The following is a 12735-nucleotide window of genomic DNA, read 5'->3' as shown; positions in this document are numbered from 1 at the left end:
TTCTATATCAAATTTATGAATGATTTAGGGTATGAACTACCCAAGCATGATATTTTTATGATGAATTTATTATGATACATCAGCCCATTGTGTGTTATAGTGAGAATTGTTGGTACAGTTGACATGCCATTAGTTGAGTATTTATCCATTATCAACTTTGATACATTCGTGTATCAATGTTATCATATCAGCTTTGGTACATTCATGTATCAATGTCCAGCACCGTTGGTGCTTATTCAGGTTATGACGGCACAAAATTGCATCATATCTCAGTATCAGTTACGATTTACACTGTGTTGTGCATAGTACTCACCTTACTCGCGTATCTTATGTTCTCATAAATATGCATTGGGCTATGAAAATGAATATGCAAGTTGTAAATGTTTTCCAGTTGACAGAAAGCATGATATGTTTATTTTATCAGATATGATTTATCAGAATTTTCATGAGTTCATGATTTAAAATGAAATTTCAGGTCTCAATGAAGAAATCGACTTGGATAAGTTGGTTTGTCAGTTTAATGTTTTAAGTTGAATTATTTTATTTATGTTTATGATATTTTCAGATTTTTCTCATCTTAGATTATTACTGCCTCACTAAGTTATACTTAGCGCACTTAGCGCATGATGATTTTCATACATAGGTTCTAATAAGGATAAGTACGATCATTAAGGAGTTATCGGAGCATCTTTTTGGAAAGACATACATATCATCAGTATTAGTAAGACATCTATGATGTTTCTTTAGACTTATAGTGACATGTATAATTATGTCAGTAGTTTCTATTTATCGTATTTATTTTAAATAATTTGTAATAGTAAACTAGAATTATTTTATTTTATTTTACTTTATTTTATTTTACTTAGTTTAGTTTTATCGGTATCTATGCATGACAAGAATTTATTATATTATTATGTTTTTAAAATATTTTACGAAAAGACATAGGTTAGTAAAATTACTGATTAACAAATGATTTTATTTTCCCGTAACAAAGAAATAAATTATAAGTTGAAATATAATTTAAATTAGATTTTTTTAAAGTTAGAATAAGAGTGTTTTTAAAGGAAATAATTTTTAGGCAATTTCAGTTCAGTAAATGTTTTTAAGTTGATGTGACATATTTGACTCGTATATCGAGATATATACGAGTTAAGGGTGTTACATATAGAGTTTACATTATATGTTTTTATGCCTCACTAAGCCATCGACTTAGCGTGTGAATGTTTCACACGTAGGTTCTGAGAAGAGTAAGGAGCCAAGAGGGTTAAGACAGATCAACTTCTCCTTTTCGAAGATCAGATCAGGAAATAATATTGAATTGTATGTATTTTGTTATAATAAAGTAGTTGGCATGTAAATAAAAAATTTAATAAGATTTGCTCTGATTGGTTTTGTAAAATTGTATTATTATAATTAATGTAAATTATTCCGTTTTGTTTTCAATATGAATTGGAATTTTAGTTGTTTTGAAAAGTCTATGCGACACATCGGATTCGTATCAGGATCGGGTACGGGTTGGGTTTGTTACAAGTTTGATTAGAATTTCGGTTATGATTTTAATTATTTATTACTTGGATTTTTAGTTTAATATTAATTAGGAATTAAGTGTTTTATTTTTTTCTTGAGAGTTAGTATTTTATTTTCATTAGGATTATCTCAAAGCTGTAAACACCCTTTAGGGGTGAAGCTTATGAGGGCATGTTCAGAATTTAGTATAGAACTGATTTTGGCTTTTTCTTTGTTTCAGCTTCTTTCAATAAAATTATTTTCTTCTTCATCTTTTCTTTCTTTCACACACTAAGTATGAATTCTATCATACTTGGCTAAACTTTTTCTTAGCTGATAGCTAAGCTACGACTCGACCTGATCTCGTGAGAATTGCAAAAGCGCTTCATATCTTTAGATTCTTTCTTGATTTTCAGCAGACAATGAGAGACAATCATCCTTTTCTTTAAACATCTCAATATTTTCAATCCAAAGAGTGCATATTGGCTTGATCGATGTTGTGATCTACAGTTGGAGAGGAGAGTCAGCTTGTAGCAAATTCAATTCCCTAAGAACAAACTTAGCGACGGTCCGCTAAGGAAAATCAAAATCGAGTTCGATTCTTATTGAGACACCATAATCCGAGCACGAGCTTTTCTAGTTCCTAAACCAGCATTGGCGTTAACATCAATAGCCGATGTTAATTCACCTAAGAGAAGAGTGAGTTACAAAGGTTGGGCCTTGTAGACTGTAACCGACAAGTATCCGAAGTAAAACCTATTTCAGTGATCGAGACGGATTGAGGAAAAGCGAAGTTGGAGGCTATCTCTCATCTTAATTAATTCTCTACAATTTACTTTTCTTATTTTTATTGCTTTCACTTTAATACTATTTTATTTATTTATTTACTGATTATTCAAAACCCCTCTCTTTTTAACTGACGTCTTCTTTCTTATTCTGTGTTTATAGCTTACTTATTTGAGAAAGAAGACTTATTTATTTGATAATTATGACGTTTGTCAAAAACTGTATCTACAAGCCTCAACTATTTTTTCAGATCGTTATTTTATCGACATTCGGATTTTATTCTAAACTGTATTTTTTCTTTATTAATAAAATTTGAGTTATGGGATTGTTATGTTGTAACAGCTTTGTGAATGTGCGTATCAGATTCGCTCCTAGTGGAGTGCCATCCAAGAATATAAAAAGATGGAAAATCTTCTTATCTGACAAAACAAGAAGAAAATTTAAATCGGAAGTATAAAAGCAATAAAACAAGAAGAGAAAATAATGAAACAGGGTGTTGTCGTACAAAGTTCCTGTTTGTTCTTGAGGAAGGAGCGATCGATGTTGTGGGTGGAGGGGTCGTAGATAAGCTCGAAGTTGTTGAAGATCTCGACGGTATGACCCCTCTCGACACCTATGACACATTTGTAGACTTGAGGAGTCTGATCAGGGATGAAGGTAGAAATTTAGTTAAGAGGTATAAACTTAATAAATTATATTAAAATTTTTAAGGTTACGAAGTTATAAAATTATAGAGGATGTGAAATTAAATAATTAAATGAAAATAAATATAAAAAATTTAAAATATAAGGGAATTTAAAATTCCTAGTGAGTGCAACCACACCCCCAACGCACCCTCGATCCATCCTTGGGCTTGATGTTCAGGTTCGACGCCGTTGATGGAGACGGAGGCGAGTTGACAAGCATAGGGTTCATTTAGGACTTGACTCTAGTGTAGTGACCTGATATGTTTACGATTACCAGCAAATGAAGCTTAAAGGTTAGGTCATTGCTCGACGATGACACCATTATTTGATTTCTAAGTTCTATCGTTTTACCAGTTTCAGTTGATGTGTTGCTTTCTTTTTTCTTTGCCGAGCATTGATCTGCTTTGCTTTCTTTGCTTTGCTTTGCTTAGTTTGACGGTTGGTGAGCTGCAGCAAATGAGTGATGGAGAATGAAAACAAAGAGGTTAAGAGTATGAACAGTAAATGGGTGGCGGGGAAATAAAAAATATTAGTAATATATAAAAAACGACATATTGTCACATAGTTAAAAAGAAAACAGTTGAACCAACTTATTTCAGTTATTAAAGAATAGTTGTTGTTCCGAGAGGTCATGGGTTTGAGCATCAGTAATTGTAGTAGGGTGATTAAAAGTTCATTATCAAATGGTTGAAAGTATTTAGAACATAATTCAAATGTATAAAATTTAGTGAGTAGATTGAAAAGATTTAAAGTTTAGTGAGTAAAATAGGAAATAGAGTAAAATTCAATGGATATATTTGTAATTTACTCTAATTTATTTTATTTTATTTATTGTTAGTGTTAATTTCAACAAATTTGAATTGAAATCTCGCCAATTCTTTCCCTTTCTAATCTCTTTCTTGTTGGATAATATTGTCCCACTGTTTAAAATTTTCAGAGTAATATCATATTTAGGTATGAATTTTGTGTTTAATTATATATACTTTTTATTTTGATTTAAAGATAAAATATATAAATGGTTACCGATTATTAAAGTTATAAAATGGTCCTCAAAGTTATTTTATTGAGCCTCTTAACTATTAAAAGTTACAAAATGGTCACCTGATTATTCATTATGTTCCAAACTCGTTATTTTCCATTAAAAATTTGATGACAATTTGAATTTTATGTTAACCTGCTGACTGAGATATGATAAAATGTGATCTCAAAATCTCAAAAGACTATCATATCTCAGTTAGCATGTTAACGTCCAAGTCAAACGACCGTTATTTATTTAATATAAAATGACTAGTTTGGAACATAATGAATAGTCCAGTTAGCATGTTAACATCCAAGTCAAACGACCATTATTTATTTAATATAAAATAGTTGATGGACCATTTTATAATATTTAATAGTCAAATGACACAATAAAATAATATCCTATAATTGGGGACCCATTTGTTTACTTTACCCTTAATTTAATTGTACACCTTAAGTTTTAATTTCGTATATATTTAAACCAAAATTTATAGAATTTGTTGCTTAAAAGTTTGAGTTCATAATCTCATACTGGAGATCAAATCTTGATAATATGAAAATCATATCTAAACAGTTATTTTGTATGTAGGGTAAATTTCTTGTATAGTCATTAAACTATAAGAAATGTTCTATTTTGACCACTAAACCAACAAAATTATCAATTAGATTATTAAACTATTGAAATAATTTTAATCAAATTACTTAGAATTAACAGCACATCTGATCTTTATTATTTACACATTCTATCATTTTGATTCTATTTTTATTCTAAAATCAATAAATTAAATCATCCAATAAAATGGTGACACAATGCTTATAAGTTACAACAATGGTTTTATAAAACTTTTGTATATACAATTATTATTTTTATAATAACTCTTACAAACATATTTTTAAGTAATTCAACTTGTCACCTAATTAAATCAAGAGTTATAAACTCAAATTCTATAATGAAACGAGCAATGTATTCTGTTTGGTAAACTTTATTAACACAAACATAATCAGATAATAATAATAATACATAAACTTTGTCCCTTAATATAAGTGAAAATAAAATATTATATGGAGTGGATTCAGTGACAAAGAGAATATTATTTTTATTAAAAATTATGGATTCGAACAATTACGTATGTCGACAAGGAAACAAGAGAAAAAGAAAAGAGAAGCAATGATGGTGGAGTCGATGTTCCACTCCATACCATTGGCAACAGAGATAACGTAGAGGTGAAAAACGGAATCAACCAATCCTTCCTCAAAATCCTGCAATCTTGGGGTTGGAGACAGTGACGAATCCAAGAATATTTTTTAGGTTGGGCACACATATATTTTAATCATATGAAATTTTGATAAAGGTTTGACACAACTAAAATTTCATGTAAGCAAAGCTATTAAAATATATAATTATCTTAAGAAAATTCGAATTTTAAGGTGTACACGTTGACTTGGGGTTTCTGGGGCACCGGTCACAATATGTCACTCAACAGGTTACCGCTGACCTGGTACCTTTAATTTAAGTTTTAATTTTTTATATATTTTTAGTTTATTTTTTTATCCCGTTTCCCATTTTGTAACCCCAAATTAGAAACTCTCAAGTCACGAGTCACCACTCCACTCACGCACGGCCTCGTCGGACCTCAGGCGACCGATCAGGCGAGTATTCTTCTCTGGTTCGGTGTTTCCATCTCTTCGTCATCGTCCCTCATCATCACTCGTCAAGCAGCCGCAAGCATTAGTAAGAGACCCAAAATTAGTATGGGTCATTAAGATTGTTTCATTACTTGCCTTCATTCAAATAATTTATGATATGAATTTGAATTTCATTTCTTTGAGATTATGTGAAATGGGGTCAATTGGAACAAAGTATCGAATGTTTTAAGCATTCTTAAAGTAGAAGTAATGCAGAGTGCGTGAGGGTGATTAATTTTCTTTTCCTCAATTCACTTCAGGGATCAATTAACTTATATGAATTTTCAATTACTAAAGGAAATTGCTCAAACACTTGAAGGAACTTGTCTGTGTTGTAGCTAGTTTTCCCCCTAAGTGCAGAATTGTTTAGTGGCTAGTGCTGAGTGAGTACTCAACTTGCGGGTATCCTGATATAAGGGGTCGGGTCATGGGCCGATTTTTTAATATCCGGTTTTGAACACCCATGACAACTGGGTAGAACTGATCATATATTAAAATTAACACAAGTGAACTAATAATTTAAACCAAATTGAGGTTTAATCGGGAAACTTATAATTACAATAGAATGTAACATTTTTATTAACACAATTACAATATAACACACTTACCCCATTATTTTCTCTTTTCTACCTATAAGTTCTCTTACTCTTAACACATTTTTCTCTACTCTATTAATAATCATAAATCTAATCTCATATGTATAGATTTTAGTGTTCATTGTATTGTTAATACATATAAACATTTTAGCTATTAATCTTATAAGCGTTAAAAATCTTTTATAGATAATTCTAGAAGTAATATCAAATATTACTAATATTTAGATTATTTTATGAATATTTTTTAGTTTATTTTATGAATATTTTTAAATATATATTATTTTAGAATACTCAAGATATATCTTGTAAATGATAATTATATATTTATATGGTGGCTTTCCAACATTAGTATTTTTTTAATAATTAAAAGAGAAAATCTTTTATTTTAAAATAAATAAATAAAAAACTTAGTTAATTTGTATAAATTAATTCTAATTTGATACTATTAATTATTCTTTATCGTTGTATGCAACCGCATGCCGATAAAGCTTTTATTTTCGTATTCATTATATATCTGATATAACTTGATAGTATATCATGGTATAGTCCCTCTATCTTAGCTTGAGTTTCTTCTCCTGCTTCCCCAGTCAGATGAGGCAATAATATTGACCTTGTAATATATTTAGAAATGGATGGAGATGCCTCATACAAAACAAATTGTCTATAACTGGGAGTTATGCTGTGAGGCACCTAAAATAATGTTAATAAATGGTGTGACCTATAAAAAAATAATGGTTTAAAAATGGAGCACAAAATGCTATATATCATAACAGAAAAAGTTATCATTCGGAGTAACATATCAGGTTGCACTAAAATGTAATGCATGGTAAAAAAATGAGTTAAAATGAGTAAATGTTATGTATATTATTAACATTTTAGGTTTCGGCTAAAAGGTTACCAGTGTTTAAACTTATGGGGCCTTAGAAATTCTCACGATAAGAAAATAAGTTAAAAGCTGAAAATGTTATAAATATATATAAGAAATACGGTTGCGACAAGAATGTCATGGTTCACTAAGAAATAGCTTGTGATATGTAATATTAATATTTATTAATTATTCAAAAGTATTTATAGATTTTAATTCTTTAATTGATTCAAATATATTATTTTAATTTTTGAAATGTATTTATTAACTAATGTTATGAATTATAAATTTGATTTAGTGATTGATTATATGTTGATTTAGTATTTGTAAGTTTTAATTCTTTGATGTAGTATACACAAAAAAATTTCTTTGATTTAATATATATATATATATATATATATATATATATATATATATTATTTTGATATTTATAAATTTATGTTTGGTATATATTAATTAATTCAAATATGATATTTTAATTTTTAGAAAGTTGTTCACCGTCATTGGACTCATGTTTGTCCACTCGCCGTCGTGAAGTTATTCACTGTATGAATTCACAGTAAGAGATATTCGCCGTTACTAGATAATCTCAATAAGTATTTGACCTTTCCTTTAAATTTGTTCTATTTATTTTAGTTTTTTCTGTTAGTTCTTCTCTATTTTTGTGCAGGTTTGTAGATTTTTTTTTTGCATATTTTTAAGTTGTGTTACATTTTTTTACAGATTATAGTCTTATCACGTTATTGGAGTTTTTCTAGGTTAACCCTGTAGAAATCTAGGAATAGATAATAATTTTGTCGTTTTCTGGTATTAGGTGCAAAGTGAATTTGGAGGGGGTTGGGGTTGGGTTGACCCGTTGTCGATTGCTATTAGGATTAAGGTATTGGATCTTGATTGTATATAAAATTTGGGTTGCATTTTGGATTTGAGTTTTTGCTAGATATATTTTTTGTTTTATTTTGATTCGTGCTTGATGAATGAATTTTTAAATCCAAACAAAAATAATGTTTATAATAGATACTTTTAATTATCTTTTAGGAATAAATAAGTTCGGTGTGGGCACAACAAAATTTAAATAAGCACAAATTACTTTTTAGGATGGGTATGTATACAAAAATTGAATACTTAATAAATTAATTTTAAATTTCAAGATGGATACATACCCACCCTAAAAAGCATATAGCTATTTTTACAATATGCTCCACTACTGCTTGGAGAGCACAATAAGAGGTTGGAAAGGGACCTTACCGGGAGTGGGGAACAATGTTCCAACACTATGGTGAAGGGATCTATTGTTCCGGAGAAGGGAGGAGAAGCGGCCAAGCTGCCAACAGCCAGCAGCTGGTCAAGAAGAACTGCAGATGGTGATGGGATTTTTACTTTGGGAGAACCAAATTGAATCGATAAGCATAAACCATCTTTGTAACTCGCAATGGACAAATGGTGATTTAAACCACAAATTTAAAGAGTATGGTGTAATTAGAGATGGGCATGGGTTGGATTTCGACCAACCCGATCCGATCCGAAAATATATACCCTCCACCCGACCTGAACTCGACTTGATTTTTTGAAATAAAATTTGAATCCTATCCCACCCGAAATAATAAAAAATATTATTTTTATTCAATAAAAATAATGATTTAATTGAAAAAATAATATATATAGAGATATTATTGTAATTATTCATAAATATATAAGGTAAAATTATATTTTTTTTCTGAGTCAGATCGGATTAGATATTTTTCACCCTAAACTCGAATCCAACCCAATCAGAACATCACATTTAAAAAAATCCGACCTGACCTGAATCCGAAATTTTTTTAGATAACCTAACCCAATCGGGTCGAATCAAACCCATCTAATTCAGATCTCATGCCCATCCCTAATGGTGTTCATTCTGAATCAGTTCCCAGCACATACGAATAAAGGACTGCAAAATGTAGATATATGTTATTGTTTTTAGAGCTAACATCGTGAAAACGACAGCATAATAACAAAAGTTCTTCCTAAAGTGTGCATCCCATTGACAAAAAGGGAACGGTTGACTGGTTTAATGAGTGAAGTGAAAAATACAAGTTTTTTGTTGGCACTGATTCCTATTTCATACAACACTGCAATAGCACCCTGAAACGCGCAAGCGCTTCCGTTCTGCTCTTCCCGAAATCACCATAGAATCTTTTGATAAACTAATTATCCAACTGTTTCTGATCAAGCAAGAGGGAAGACCATCCAACTCCCTAGTCACACTTAATAGAGTGGTAGATATGTCGAACAAAGGGCAGAGATGCACGGAAGCCTATGGCCCCAAGCATGAGGAAGAAGCCATAGCAAATGCAAGCCATGTATCCAAAGAAGAATGAGGTTTGCATGAAGCTCGACATGTTTGATCGCGCTATGTAGTAATACAAACAGTACGCATATATGAACAACCCGGTAGACCCACCGCAAAAGAAGGACCTGATAGACCAAGGAGAACATCAGATAAGATCAGCTTATTATCGGAAACAAGACCACACCTGGTATGGTATCTGAGTGTTGGCTAATCATAAATGACTCAAACAATTCCTCAAATGATCCAAGATAGACAGAAACTGGGTCAGGTTTCTCTTATATTTGGTTTGGAATTCTACAAATGGAGATTGTGGTTCAGAATTCTAGATGAGAGAACAACTATTACAGCATATAATATCGACAGTCCATCTATATAACAAGAAGTTATGGTCAAAGATAGCATGCTACACAAGCAACATCAAACAAACAAACAGAAAAATACAAAAACAATATGAGAGATTTTATAATATTCTTTTAGCAGCCATGCATCTATATGTGAACATATGTTGGTTGTGAGCACTTGCAAATGCATGTGTTTTTTATGCATATCAGGAAGCTAAAAACAACATACCTCCACCACCAATCATGGTCTTCGGCAGCAAGTTGAAAATAAGTCAAAGCCACGGTGATAAAAGCAGTGACAATCAAGAGAATGATAAAGACAAGAAATAGGATGTTGTATATGGTGTAGATCCATGTCCCCAAACACTGGCAAATATATAGTAAAGTTCAATATAGATAGCACTGAATGGCAAGAACCCTGCCATTGCCATCTGTGGAAGGGTTTTTCAGTACCAAGGTAATGGTGGGATCTCTCTAGGATGTTTTGTTGTAAGACAAGGGGCTTGAAACTCTTCCTTCCTATTTTTCCCAGTAATACCTCCTACTACTAATAAAGGTGATGTGACCAGAGCCCATATGAGAAGAATCACCACAATGGTTCCAAACGGCAATGCTGCCGTGGCTTTATAAGTAATTGCGACAGTATTAAGAAAACGGAAAAGGAAGAAGAGAGATTTGAGAGTGAATACTAGTTTGTATTTCTCAACTTGAGGTGTGTAAATGAAGGGGGTTGAGCCTCCTTTTATAATTAGAGTCCCCTACAATGAACGGTTGGGATTAAAATACATCAATGGCTAAGATGAGAGCTCTACACTATTTACAACAAGTGGGCAATGAGTTGGCATCATTATCTTCTAAGATAATGCTAAACAATTATCATGTCTCCAAGGTGGATTGAGTCAGCTCACTTGGGTCTTCTAGAAGGCCCAAAACATGGTAAAGATAGTCTTTGGCAGCCTTTGCCAATCCTTGAGAGACCATGGGAAAGCCTTTCCATGGATTTTATTGTCGGTCTGTCAGTTACCGATGAATTTTCTAGCATCATGGTAGTGATAGATAGATTTTCCAAGTATGGAACTTTTATCCCAGCATCCAAAGTATGCCCAGCCGAGGAGGCCGCTCGACTTTTTCTAAAGCACGTGGTAAAGTACTGGGGCGTACCGAAAACGATTATCAGTGATCGGGACACAAGGTTCACTGGGAGGTTCTGGAATGAGTTGTTCAAGTTGATGGGATCAAGCTTGAACTTCTCAACGAGTGTTCATCCACAGACGGATGGACAGACCGAGAGAGTGAATGCGCTCGTGGAGATCCACAAAACAAGCTTCCAGCTAGTAATAAGTTTCTCACCTGCCATGAAAAATGGTAGGAACAGTCATCAGAATTTTGACCAAAAAAAACATTCAAATTTTAACAATACATTTCATCGTACAAGAAACAGTAAGAGAGATCAGTATTACACACTCAATTTTCTCCTTCTAGCTGACAGTAGAAAGAAGCTGCAGTGTATCCAGCAATACCAGATGTAAGGGCATAAATGACTACCAGAGCACTGAAAAGAGCTCCTCGGTTATATGGATAAAAGACCCCAACTAGAGCAAGGATAAAAATGAAAAATATTACTGGAACAGGTAGCAAATGAATAACAGTCAACAGATTGCTTGGAAACAAAGAGACAATTAACTTCGATGGATTATACTCACAGAGTAAAGAGCTGGGTGCCGCAACCAAGAGCTGCTGCAAACAAAGACTTGTTCTTGGGGTACTTGAATACATCACTATGGATATACTTCCACCCAGACTCATCCTGGTCATCCGCAGATTCGTCATCATGTGCATACCTATTAAGGAATACATGAATTTAAAAACAAAACCAAGTATACTTAAGAATTAGATATGGATTTTCATGCATCAAAAACAGGAAACGAATTGTACTTGATGAAATCGTTCTTGAGGACTCGCATAAGAATGGTGGCGAGGAAGCCAGTCAATAACAAAACGGTGACACGTGAATTGATAATGGAGAACCAGTGGATTTCCAGATGGTGTGGCAAGGAAGAAGATAGCGAGTACTTGTCCATTCTCTTCTCGAAAGGAGTGTTCGTTTCCTTCCATTGAACGGTGTACATGAAATCGACATCAACCGGATCATCTTCGGTGAGGTCCACGAGGGCGTTGGGATCAGATCGAACAGTAACCTCAATGACCTGATCCTTGTTGTGATGGATCTCGACAATGAGATGCTTAAAGAGATAATATCTGTAGTCGGATGGATCGACCTTTCCTTATCAACTTTCCCTAAGAATCCCCAAATTGGAAGGTCGTCGTAGTACATTTGGAAGTAATAGTCATTCGAAACCGCGGTTCGGAACTTGGCGACTTCTTTCTTAGTAAGCTTCCTTTTGCATGCGATTTCAGCTTCTTTCTCGGTCAAAGACTCGAGTCTGTAAGGGGCACTTACTAGGCGGTCGCCATTCAAGACTTCACCCAAAGCTTCCCTCTTCTTCCTTCACGGGGGCTGAAGTGCAAAGCAAACAATCAAATTACTCAATTTAAACCCTCAAATAAAATAAAATAAAAAGTAAGAAATGGTAGACTAGAAACAGACACGAAATACAATCAAACCTGAGGAACAGAATGGAAAATCGAAGTAACGGTAGGTTTCGCTGTGAACCAAAGCAAAAAAAAAGAAAATGTTAAACGAGAAAATTGAAAGTTAAAAATTGAGATGGAATAGAAAAAGGGAAGAATACCTGGGATTGTGGTAGGGGCCAACTTTATTAGCGTAAAGAGGAACATCATCTCCGGCTTTGAAACGATGACCGGAAGAACTTGCACTGACATTGGCTAGGCCGCATAGGGTGAAGACGGCCATGGCTACCAAACACGCCCTCATTCTCTCCATTTTACGCACCAA

General features: G+C 32.8%; 1 pseudogene; it reads right to left on the bottom strand.

Moving 5' to 3' along the window:
* Nucleotides 1–9089: 9089 nt before the first annotated feature.
* On the bottom strand, nt 9090–12735 carry LOC120171070 (annotated as a pseudogene).

Source organism: Hibiscus syriacus, unplaced genomic scaffold (assembly GCF_006381635.1).
Source record: "Hibiscus syriacus cultivar Baekdansim isolate YM2019G1 unplaced genomic scaffold, ASM638163v2 tig00111810_pilon, whole genome shotgun sequence".
NCBI lineage: Eukaryota > Viridiplantae > Streptophyta > Magnoliopsida > Malvales > Malvaceae > Hibiscus > Hibiscus syriacus.
Note: the sequence above shows the minus strand (reverse complement) of the source record. Positions and strands in the feature narration are given on the sequence as shown.